Source organism: Camellia sinensis, chromosome 1 (genome assembly GCF_055761805.1).
Source record: "Camellia sinensis isolate YWXY chromosome 1, ASM5576180v1, whole genome shotgun sequence".
Lineage (NCBI taxonomy): Eukaryota > Viridiplantae > Streptophyta > Magnoliopsida > Ericales > Theaceae > Camellia > Camellia sinensis.
The window spans coordinates 151266526-151279218 of NC_138961.1; positions in this window are offsets into that span (position 1 = coordinate 151266526).

Below are 12693 nucleotides of genomic sequence, written 5' to 3' on the forward strand. Positions count from 1 at the left end.
TTCGAAATTGATTCCCAGCACTTTTGGTCACCTATCTTCTAATAGTCAAATAATTAAAATATAAAGTCTTTATACATAATATTTTGGTTAGTTCAATTTATATTGGTATAAAAATTTTAAAAATTGAAACAAATAGTATATTATGAAAAACATGCTGAAAATCAATATTCGGTCAGTTTTGAGCTGTTAGTTCAGTTTCATTGATTTTTTTTACCCGCTAGAAATACGATACACAATTAAAAAAATTGATAATCCCAAAATTAAATGTGGCCTAAGTGAATTGAATTGTCCATCTTGAGCTTGCGTAGACTTTGATTTGATTCATTGATATTTTAAGTTTTTTGTGGGTAGATAATATATGAAAAAAAGTTAAATTATTTCAAGCGAATATTACAAAAAAGTTTTATCTTGTAACCAAGGTTTTAAAAAGAAGCCGCAACCGTTACGTAATGGTTGTGGTGGTTACCGCCATCCGTTACCGTCGCTTTTGCAGTATGATTGAGATTCACAGGTGTGTCGGCCGTAACGGCTGTCGTAGCGGTCGTAACGGTGCCGTAATGACCTGTTACGTATCATTACGTAACGGTTCCGAACTGTTTTTTTTCAAAAAAACACAAAAAAAAAAAAAAAAGCTGAAAATGGGAGAAGAGGGATAGAGAGAAAAGGGAAGATAAAGAGAGAAGATGGAGGAGCAAGAGATATAGAGAGAGGAGGGAAGATGAAGAACATGTTATTGATTTGTTGAAGTTGTAAGACCTATGCTATCTATTCAGCTGCTATCACTCAACTATTTTGTTTGTTTGTGTCTATCTATATATTGTTTGAAAATAATAATAATAATAATAATAATAATAATAATAAGTGTGGTCATTATCTATTTGGCTTGATTAAGATATATATATATATATATATATTTAGGCTCTTATTTATTCTTTTACTTTTGTCATTATTTATCTTATATATAATAGTTAGTGATTGATTTTTTTGTATAATATAAAGTCATTAATTATTAAAATAAAATGTAAAAAACTCAGTTTATAGTGATTTAAAAATATGAAATATAGTGAATCATACTTAAAAATTTACAAAAATTGATCAATATTTATTTTAAACCCAATAAATATGATTATGGAAAAAAAATATGCGTATTGGTAAGTTTTTTCCAAATTGTGCGAAAAATAAAAAAAATTCACGGTCCCGATTACTGCAACTGTTATACTATGACTTTTACATCCTGCAACCGCAACCGCGCCACCACTACCATTACGACAATTGCAACCATTTTTCAGAACCTTGCCTGTAACAAAATAAATTCTGAAATTTTAATTTTATCAAATTTTTTTTTTTTGGATCAACAAAAAGAAAATTTTTATAAAGAAGATATATACAAAATGCAGAACTTACATCAATAAAACAGGGAAGTGCATCGAGTATTATAGCAAGACTCAACAATCTCAACTAGGTTAGCATTGAAGAGCTAGCTCTATCATTTGCCAGCACTTAACCCAAGATTGGAGAGAGTCCAATCAAACAGCCAAGAAAAACAAAAGCAGTAGACAAGAACAGAACACCACCAAGGCAAAATAGTCCCATAAACTACAGATAATCACCCAGGGCCCGAACATCTCTGAAACAACAACTGGCAGCAAGAATACTATCAGCAGCAGCAACTAGTAGAATATCGGCAGCAGTAGACAAGAACAGAATAATAGAATATCAGCAGCAGTAGGCAAGAACAATATCAGTAGCAACAACTGGCAGCAGCAACAGCAGCAGACAAGAACAGAATACAATCCTGCTTTAGCATTTAGCAGCAGCTCTGTAGCAGCAACTGCCAAGCATTACACTCCATATCTACAGCAACAACAAGGTTGACTCCCAACTATACACAATAGCATACCTGCTTTAGATTAGATACTATGTCATGAACTGCGTGCTTCAACTCTTTCAAATTTGATTTTGCCTATAAAGCAACTCTAACCTTCACCAACTTAGTCAATTCTGCAAAATCTAGATTTTCCTCTTTAAATAAACACTCATTCCTGTGTTTCCACACAGACCACATCATTGCTAAAGGAACTACCTTCCAAATTTCCTTCACTTGAAACTTATGTCTTATACTTGACCACCATTGTAAGAGTTTCTCCACTGAACCAGGGATGACCCAACTCAAATTCCACCAATTCACAATATCAGACCAGACTTTCCATATGAAATGACAATGTAGTAGCACATGATTCATGCTCTCCACTTTAGATTTTCAAAATACATACAGTGGGTTCGCATTTGGATTCAACAATTTTATCCTAAGTAAAAAAGCTGAGGATTTAATCCTAACCTCTCTAAGCTAGCTAACTCAGAAATTGCATTTTGGGCGGAGCTACATTCCTCCAAATGCTCTTTGTAATTGATTTTGCAAGACCTTTGGATGATTCCACTCTTTTCCACACTGATGCCACAGTAAAAGACCCAGAAGAGTGCGCTAACCAATAACAAGAATCTTCAACCAATGCATTTAGAGTATGTGCATTATGCAGCATATCATTCAACTTGGACACTTCCTCCTCTTCCTAAGCAAAAAGAGGCCTTCTAAAAGCTAGCTTCCAGTCACGACCCTCTTCTTTCCTTTGGACAAAATGCAGCAGTGACTCACCTTTCTCAATTGATAATGAAAACAATCTGGGAAAGACTTCACTAAGACTCTCACTGTTAAACCATCTATCAACCCAAAACTAAATCCTTCTACCATTACCCACAACTTTTTTAACATTGTTGAAAAAGAATTCACTTAAAGCAGGATTAGTTAAATTCATTGATAATGCATCTTGCCATAGAGTAGACATCATACTTGAAACCACTGGTAACGGACTCCATCTGCCACCAATTCCTCCATACTTGCTGTACACCACTTGTCTCCACAAAACATTCTCCTCTCTACCATACCTCCACTACCACTTTAGAAGTAGGCAATCATTTACCTCTCTCAGATTCCTAACCCCTAACCCTCTTTGAATCTTACTCAAGCATACCTCCTTCCAACTAACTAAATGCTCTTTTCTCTTTATTTCAGATCCTTCCTAGAGAAAATTAGATTGAATTATATCAAGTGATCTTGCAATACCCATTGGCATTTTAAACAAAGATAAGAAATATATTGGCAAACTTGACATCACTGATCTTATCAAGGTTAATCTTCCTGCAAAAGACAAGCACCTTATTTTCCACAAAGCTAACTTCTTCTTAAATTTATCCACCATTGGTTGCTAGGTACTCTTTCTCCTTAGATTTGCTCCTAAAGGCGAACCCAAATACTTCAAAGGCAGCTTGTGGCTATGGCAATTGAGCCTATTAGCATTTTTTTTTTTTCACTAGATCATCCTGTACACCTAAACCACACACCTGACTTTTGTGGAAATTAATTTTAAGTTTTGACATTACCTCAAAACATCTTAGTATTTTCTAAATAGCAATAATTTCCTTCAAATCTGCTTCACAAAATATGATAGTGTCATCTACAAACTGAAGGTGAGATAATTTCAGATCATTTGGTCCAATGGAAGCTCCTCTAATCAAATCCACTTCTTTAGCTCTTTTCATCAATAAATTAAGGCCCCTGCAACAATGTTAAAAAGGAAAGGTGAAAGTGGATCACCTTGCCTAAGGCCTTTCATTGGAGAAAATTTTGATGTGGGTGAACCATTAACTAGCATTGAGACTCTAGCTGTAGAGATACAAGTCTTCATCCACCTCACCTATTTCTATCCAAAACCAAAGTTGGTCATCATTGAATACAAGAACTCCCAGTTCATTGAATCATATGCTTTATCAAAATCCAACTTTAGGATGATACCTTGTTTCTTTGATCTTTTCCACCAATCCACCACTTCATTGGTAATTAACACCCCATCCAGGATACATCTTCTACTCAAAAAGGCTGTTTGCACTTCACTAATAATCTTTAAAAGCACCTTTCTCAATCTTCTTGATAAAAGCTTGGCAACTTTTTTGTACACTGAACTTACCAAACTAATAGGCCTATAATCACTCAGACCCATGGGATAATCTTTTTTGGGAATTAAAGTAATAAAAGAACTGTTCACTTATCGAGCCAACTTACCATTAGCATGGAATTCATTCATAAGCTACTCTAACTCCCCTTTTCATTATATTCTAGCATTTTTGAATGTAAGACAAATTAAACCCATTAGGCCCCGGAGCTTTGTTACCATCACAATCTTTGACTGCTTCCCAAATTTCCTCCTTTGAAAACTTTGCCTCTAACAATCTAGATTCTGCAGGACTAATTGAGACAAATGCACTTGACAATTTTGGCCTATTCTTCCAATCATCAGAAAATAGTTGGTTGAAATATCTCACCACTACTTGTTTAATTACATCAGCTTGATCATAGATAACACAATTCTCATTTACAGAATCCAGCAAAATTTTCCTTTGCCTTCTACTAGCCATAATATGAAAGAACCTTGTATTTTTATCCCCATTGTCTGCCCATGCCAGTTTGGGATTTTAATGCCATAACCATTCCTTCTTTTTGCTCAATACCCAGACTTGCCTTCTAACCTCCCTTCTTCTTTTGATCTCATCCTACAGGTTCCTACCTTCAACTTCTGTATCCCATTCATGGAGTTCATCTTCATCTTTTTTCAATTGCTCATCAATATTTCCAAACACTTCACAATTCCACCTTCTAAGATGTACTCTTAGATTCCCCAACTTTTTCATTATCATGTAACTAGCCTAACCATTGATCTGATTGTTTTCCCAAGATTTCCTCACTTCAGATTTAAATTTAGGATGCAAGCACCAAGCATTTATGAATTTAAATGGCCTTGGTCCCCAACCCCTCTCATCTTCCATTAGCAATATTAGGCAGTGGTCAGATATACTTCTAGGTAGCCCCCACTACTTAAATGAGAACTTTTCCAACCACCTATGGTCAATTAGGAATCTATCAATCTTGCTCCACCTATACCCGTCCAAGGCATTACACCATGTAAATGTTCTGCCTATCATTGGAATATTTGGTAACTCCAAATTATCAATCAAATCATTGAAGTCCTTTATTCCTCTATCCCTCGTCAAGCACCCTTTCCTTTCACTCATAATTCAAATTTCATTAAAATCCCCTCCTACACACCAAGGTCTTAAAAAAGTAGATTTGAGCTTTACTAAAGACTCCCATAGTTGTCTTCTTTTCAATACTTCATTTGGTGCATAAATGTTTACAATAGCACAATCAAAAGAGTGGTGTGAAGTACTTGACAACATAATGAAGTTTCTATTATTGCAACACTCCTTTAATAAAAAGATTTCTAGATTCCATAAACATAGCATACCTCCGACACTACCCTCTGCACTAGCCTCCATGATGTCTATCTCCTCCCATGGCCATAATGACTTAACAAAGTTTTCATCAACACTGCACCTCTTTGTTTCTTGCAATAGTAGGACATCAATCTTTCTATCCCTAACCAAAGTCTTTATTTTCCTCATCTTTTCAGGCCTTCTTAGACCTCTTACATTCCAAGATAATATCTTCATAAGGAAACTACTAACATACACCAAACCTCCTTGTAGCAACCAAATTGGCTTATGAAGCTACAATTATACCTTTCATTCTTTCTAGGTCATTTTCTTCTTACTCAATTATTTTTCTTACCACCTCCTCCTCATTGCCTTCATAATTCAGCCCTAAAATTTTTCCAACTTGAGCTGTAGCTTGCGCTTCATTCAACAACTTCCTCCTTCTCCTTGAATCTGTACTCTGAGAAACTGATAATGAAATTGCAACAGCTGTTGCTCGAAATATAGTTGCCTTTTGCAGGCAATTACTGAACAACACACCCTTGTTCTTCAGTTGCTTTCAGTTTAGCTTTCCCCTATTCTTCATTTCAGCTCCTTTCCTCATTCTTCGATCGGTGACTTTTTCAATAGTCTTCCCCCTTTTTGATGTATTGCCTCTATTGTTCACTCCTTGTTGGGCCGAAGAAATAACCAGTGGACTTACCTGAGTTTGATCTGCACATTCACTTAGGTTAGAAGCCTCAATGATAGGCCCATTTGCCAAGTCCCCAAGCTGTGCCTCATTTAAAACTACCTCTAAATTTATATCAGGCCATATATTTTCTGGCCCACTTACACTCCTAATAAACCCAGGAGAACATATCTGACCTTCAACTATTTGAATTTTATTTGCTACCTCTTTTCTTGGGTTATCCACCTGTCGTAGACCTACCTCCATACAATAACCTCCATTATTTGGATTTCCCACATCACACTCTGACTCTTTTACGGCTGATATAGACTCCCATTTATTACTTCCTTCATTCTCCTTTATATCTGTGTCCACCATGTCCTCTTTGCTTGCTACATCATCTGTTTCCTTAACATTTCCTCCTTCCCTGCATTTGCATTCTCATCATCCTCGTCTACATTATCATTTTTTGACAGTTGATCAACCTCTTCCTAAGTTTTGAATGCAACGTCCTCACGCTTCTGGCTTTGTTGTTGACAAAAACATGGAGTGATAGATGTTGATAAATTTCATAATATTTTAATTTATTTTCAATTTAAACCATCAACCTATTTCTATTAAGTAAAATCAGGAAAAATATGATATTTTAGTCATTGAACTCAAAGTGGGTGTACATAAATGGTCTAAAATACATTTTTCGTTGAGTTTAATGATTAAAATATCTTTTTTTTTCTTCAATGTTACGTAACAAAAATAGACAGATGGTTTAAATTGAAAATAAATTAAAAGTTTAGAATCTAAATTAACAAAATTAAAAACTTAAGGTTTATTTTTTTACATGTATTTTTTTTGGCACCAATTTTTTGTTACAAGGATTAAATCTTGATTTTTTTAGGGTTATGATTACCCCTTAAATTCAAGGGGAATTACATCTCAGTCTATAACTTAAAAATTAATTACAAATAAATGGTAAAATTATAAATATTAATAATTAAAATTATAAATTTTTTTATTAATATGTAATTTTTTTCCTTCAAATTACCACTGAGTGGTAACTTCTCCTAAATTCAATAATCCTAGTCACTCAATTTCATCATATTTGTTTTTAAAAAAATAGATAATTTTTTTAAAAAAAAAATGATTAGCATATAGAGACTTATAAAATGAATGATTTAAATCATCAATGAGGCCCCCAATTGAGCCCATTTTGGGTTATATTTCGATAATTTAAATGTTCACTTTTTAAGATATGTCGAGCAGAACCTACCTGTAAAAAATCAAATTAATTGGATATTGATAGCCCTTTAATCTAAGTACATTTGTATTCAATTTTATACACAAAATCATTCACATTTGTATTCAATTTTAACCATTATTTAAAAAAAAATAAAATACTAATATGATTTGATGAAAGGGTTATCGATATTTGATTAACTTGATTTTTTGTAAGTATATTTTACTTAATGTATCGTAAAAAATGAATGATTCAAATTATCAAAATATTCAAAGTGGGTCCTATTGACCACACAATAGTGACCACTGTGCATAAAATACAATAGTCATCCCAAGTTTCACTATTAATCGTGTTGAAAGTAGACGAAATATGTGGGGTCTATCAAGTACGTATTTGATCGCAAGATGAGGAGGAAGAGATTGAATGTAGAGAATATGTAGGTTTCATCGGATAGTCTAACTTAGTGTTTGTTTTGCATAATACTAAACTTCAGATAATTTTAGTATTGGTATGGAGAATTAAATAGAAAAAAATGGGAGATTAAAAAATATAATAGGCAGTGTGGTATTAGTAGAATGAGACTAGTGACGGAGTTAGAAAATCAAATTAGAGGAGGTACTTATTAAATATAATATCAAAATTTTTTATAAAAATATTTCACGCAAATTTTTACGATTGATTAAGAAAATATCAAAAAAATAATGTTATTTGTGGGGACATAATTTTTGAGTGACAACATGTGGCCGAGGTGTCACCAAAGTGCTAACCGGGGTGCCACGTGTCCTGGTCATAATGCCAAGGTGATCTCGGATAGGATGAGGTTATCTGCGAGAATATCGGAATCCAGGATAAGCGGATAAGGGACAAGAGCCCTAGAATGGGAGAGGACTTCAGTTTGGATAAAGATAAGACTCTTAGAGAGTTTATCCCAATCCTATTGGGAGTCCAAGATTAGCAATAATCCTAAGTCCAATAGGGCTAGGCTTCTATTTGGGACTATGATTGTATTGGCTATAAAAGAGAGGCACCCCCATGGGTCTATGGTACACAGTTTATATTCTAAATAGTAAGTTAAGCTCTTTTGCTATCTTTGAGAGATAACCGACTTAATCATCGGAGTGTCCCCAGGTGGACGAACCATCGCCGGAATCTCTTCTTTCTGTTGCAGGTTGTTCGGGACTAATCTATTCTGCTAGTGCTCTCCAGCTTAGTACTAATTTGGCAGTGTGGTCGGAAATTGACACACACAATTTTTCGCCATCTGTGGGAAAGAAAGGAGAATAAATGGCCAACAACGGACATAAAGAGAAGATTGGGGATGCCACTCCTACTGGGAGTGGGAAACCTGTTGACCTTGACGTCGAAGAAGACAACTACAACGAAGAGACTCATGATCAGAATCACGGAGGAAAGGACGTCGGCCAGGAAGGCGATGTACCAAAGAAAACGGACCAAAGCGGATATGACAATGAGGACGACCTTCAGGTATGGAACGATAGATGCCTACGGAGGGACGATGAGATGAAGGGGATGGCAAACAAATTGGCAGACCTGCAATCGGTCGTCAATTTCATGATGCAAAACAACGTCATGTAGCCACAATTCCTGCTGCAGGACACGCCGATTCCAGCAGCCAATGCCCAGAAGGGAGGGCAGAAAACAATCCCTGTAGCCCCCCCAGCACACCAGGAGCAAAAAACACTCTCACCGGCCTTTAAGGGAGGTCGGGCGAGGCGAGTCGAGAAGGGAAGAGTCTCGAAGGACACATCGCACCAAGGAAGTAGACCCCAAAGAACATCGGCATGTTCAAAGGCAGGAGTTGTGCTTCGACGTAACTAATGGAGAAAGGTCGAAGGGGGCTCACAACAAAGCTGAGAGTAGTGCACCTAAAAGGCTGAAGTCAGGAGATAGCCGAGCTCCTGGTCGCACCAAGGAAGACCTAAGGGATTACCTACAAAGAAGGCAACAAGATGCCGAGGTAACCTCCGTGGTCAAGCCGAGAACACCATTCTCGGTAGAATTGGACAAATTCGAAGCCCCCAAGAGGTTTAGCATGCCGAGATTCCAGATCTACGACGGGAAGTCGGACCCCAACTTTCACGTCGGTTTGTACCTGAACTCGATGGCGTTATACACTGGAAACGAGCCGTTGCTTTGCAAGGTGTTCCCCTCATCCTTCAGAGAAATTGCATCAAACTGGTTTCACAAGTTGCCGAAAGGAACTGTGAAAGCCTGGAAAGGCCTGGCCGAGATGTTTGTGGCTAGGTTTGTGACAAACAAACTACAACCGTTAAGGGTAGACGCCCTGATGGCTCTGAAAATTGGCAAGGACGAAAGCCTGAGAGCCTATGCTAAAAGGTATTATGAGGCATTCAACTGAATACCCGAGTGCAACCAAGAGGTGGCGGTCGTGTCTTTCAAGAACGGCTTAAAAGATGCTTGTCCACTACAAAAGTCATTGGCAAAAACATTGCCAAAAAGCATGGAAGAGCTCATGGCCAAAATTGAGAAATATGCTAGTGCCGAGGAAGACATGCCAGGGACTAAGGAGACAAAGCAAGAAAAAGGAAACGGCTCACCGAAGCGAGGCTGAGGTAGCAATGGATCCAAGAAAGAAGAGATAGGACTGAGGGTTGCACAGGCAGTCACAACCGTATTCCGAATTCCGATTTACAAAGTCTTGGAAAAATCCAAACCCATCCCTATTTTAGAGCACCAACAAGGGTACTAGGAGAGTTTATGGGAAGAAGCCTTGGTAAGTATTGTGCTTACTACAAAGAAGATGGGCATCTGACTCAGGGTTGCAGAGCCCTAAAAGCACACCTGGAAGACCTGGTAAGGCAAGGCCATTCAAGGGACCTTGTAGATGAAGCCAGGACAAGGGAAGAGCAGGCAAGACTGCCACAGGCACCAGCAGCTCCACCTTCCCCAGCACAGCAACTGCAGGCAGGCGGACCTCGGGTAATTAATGTAATTCACTCGAAGGTCAACGAAAACGAAATACGGGGGGAGACCCAAAAGGTAAAGCACTTACAACATGTGTACCAGGTCTGGGAGAAAAGACCTCGGACCTAGGAGTGCCAGGGACCAGTAGTGTCCTTCACTAAAGTCGACCTTGAGATGGTGCAACATCCACACAACGATGCCTTGGTAGTATCCCTCCAGGTTGGGGAGTGACAAGTGAAGCGCATCCTAATTGACCAAGGCAGCTCTTGTGACATCATGTATGTCAAGTGTTACAAGGAGCTTGGCCTTCACGCAGACGATATGGAGTAGTCCAACAGCCCAATGGTCGGGTTCAATGGAACGCCGACGTGGCCATTGGGATCAGCAAGCTTAGAGGTACAGGCTGACACTAAAAAGATAAAAACAGAATTCACCATAATCGGCACACCCTCCCCCTACAATGTTATCTTGGGAAGGCCATGGTTGCATGCAATGGGGGCTGTTCCCTCAACATTGCATCAGTTATTGCGGTTCCCAACAGAGTATGGGATAGAGGAGGTCAGAGGGGATCAGTTGCAGGCAAAGAACTGCTTTATGGCAGCAATGAAATCCACCTGCAGCATACGAGAACCAGAGACAGTAGAGATCGAAGACGAGGACGTGGAAGTCCTAGATGACGTCGGCAAAGAGCCAGTCGAGAAGAGTGAAGAAACCCTAAAGAAAATCCTTGTCCAGCAAGGAGATGAGGAACGCTTCTTCCTTCTCGGCTTGGGCTTAGCCGAAGAAGAGAAAAAAGAATTTGAGGCTTTCTTGAGAGCAAACATTGAGGTGTTTGCCTGGACGCCTTACGAAATTCCTGGCATTGACCCCGAGGTCACTTGCCATAAATTGAACGTAGACAGGTTGGCCAAACCTGTAATCCAACGGGCAAGAAGACCAACGTTGATGCATGTTGAGGCAGTGGAAGGGGAAGTAGACAGATGTCTGGAGGCCAGAGCCATTCGAGAGGTAAATTACCCGACATGGCTATCGAATACAGTGATGGTGAAGAAAAAGAATGGTAAATGGAGGGTCTGCGTGGACTTTACCAGCCTAAACAAGGCCTGTCCCAAAGACAGTTTCCCATTACCCAAGATTGACCAACTGGTGGATGCCACTTCAGGGCATGGAAGGATGAGCTTCCTGGATGCCTACAGGGGGTACCATCAGATAGCCATGTACCTCCTAGATGAGGAGAAGACTATGTTTATCACCCCAAAAGGGTTGTATTGCTACAGAGTGATGCCTTTTGGGTTGAAAAGTGCATGAGCAACTTACCAGAGATTGGTAACCGAGATGTTCAGACACTTAATTGGCCGAACAGTGGAGGTATACATCGATGACATGGTTGTGAAACCTAAGGACCACCTGGAAGACTTAAGGGCAGTCTTTAACATCCTAAAAACATATCGGCTCTGACTCAATGCATCAAAATGTGCATTTGGAGTCGGATCTGGTAAGTTCTTGGGATACTTGGTGACCAGAAGGGGCATTGAGGCCAGCCCAGATCAGATCAAGGCCATCCCAGAACTGAAAAGCCCAACATCGGCGAAGTAAGTACAGATGTTGACTGGAAGGGCTGCCGCCCTGAATAGGTTCATAACCAGAAGTTCTGACAAATGCAAACCCTTCTTTAGCTTAGTGAAGAAGGCCACAGACTTCTTATGGACAGAAGAGTGCAAAGTCGCCTTGGCCGACTTGAAGAAGTGCTTGACCACGGCTCCAGTTCTCTCAAATCCAGAACCTGGAGAAGTGCTATTCCTATACTTAGCAGTTTCAGAACATGCGGTAAGTGCAGTGGTAATCCGAGAAGAAAAAGGGGAACAAGGGGCTGTTTACTACATAAACAAAACCCTGGCTGATGCAGAAACCAGCAGGGAGATCTGACAGGCAGAATAGCCAGATGGACAGTGGCCTTGGGCCAGTATGACCTAGAATACAGACCCAGAACAGCAATCAAAGGCCAAGTTTTGGCCGACTTCGTGGCCGAGTTCACACCAGGAGCCATCGTACATCGGGCTCCGTTGAACCGAGGTGAACGATGTCCAAGCGAACAAAGAGGAGCCCAGCCGAGGGCAACGGAACAAAGGAAGGAAGAAAAACTCAGGCCCTGCAGCATTTACATCAGCGACTCCTTTCGACTGTTTGTTGATGAGAGTTCAAACCGACAAGGAGCGGGGGTAAGAGTAGTACTGGTATCTCCAGATGGACAGATACTAGAACAATCCATTCGTTTGGGGTTCAAGGCCTCAAACAATGACGCAGAGTATGAAGCATTGATTGCAGGACTGAAACTGACAGTAGCAGTAGAAGCAGATGAGGTGATAGTCTTCTGCGACTCTCAGCTTATAGTCAACCAGACAACACGCGAGTTTGCTGCCGGAGACGAAAGGATGTCAGCCTATGTAAAGAAGGTTAGCAGATTGGTGGCCTTATTTTAGAATTGCCGACTACAGCAGGTGAGCCGAGATGATAATAG